Source organism: Montipora capricornis, chromosome 10 (assembly GCF_036669925.1).
Source record: "Montipora capricornis isolate CH-2021 chromosome 10, ASM3666992v2, whole genome shotgun sequence".
NCBI lineage: Eukaryota > Metazoa > Cnidaria > Anthozoa > Scleractinia > Acroporidae > Montipora > Montipora capricornis.
Window position 1 is genome coordinate 52,197,828 of NC_090892.1, and position 725 is coordinate 52,198,552.

Below are 725 nucleotides of genomic sequence, written 5' to 3' on the forward strand. Positions count from 1 at the left end.
ATCGAGCGAGCGAGTTCAATATTCGAATAATCAATTCATTATTGCATTCTTGAAACGACTAGCGGGTTCAAGTTTCAAATAATCACTTCATTAATGCAATCTTAAGGGGTACGCTTCACTTGGTTTGACTGTAACATTCCCAGTTTGTAAATGAAGCACGAACCGACCACGGAAGAAGTATGCGTTCATGCAGATGCGTAAGCAGATGGGTTGTGCAGCAAGCTCCATATCGAAGAGGCCTCAAAGTTGATGAATTAGTCAACTGATTAATAAAAATATAACCAAGTCGGTGTTTCTCGCCGATTGTCGATCAAAACTCGCACCAGTCTCTCGTTTCCAAATAGACGCCTGACAGATTTTGTATTTCACGCCGATTTTCACGCCAACATGTAGGTAGTAAAATCCGACAGCGTGCCTTTTGATGCGCTGTATAATTCAAAACTGTTTATGCGCAAGTGTTTTGATCATTCAGTTCTAAATAGTTATTTTCCCTCGAAATAACTATTTATTCCAGGAGCTGATATCCTTAAACGGACGTATATTTGCCAATAGAACTGGAAGAGTCGGGGAGAGGTTTACCTCAAAAAATTATAATAGTTACTTTTCATTCATTTTTTTTTAATTCCCATCATACATTTTACATGATTAAATTATTTGTACATGCATGTTATGTGTAGCGCGACAAAAATATTTGCATAAACCTAAAAACATTTGCTGATCAAATC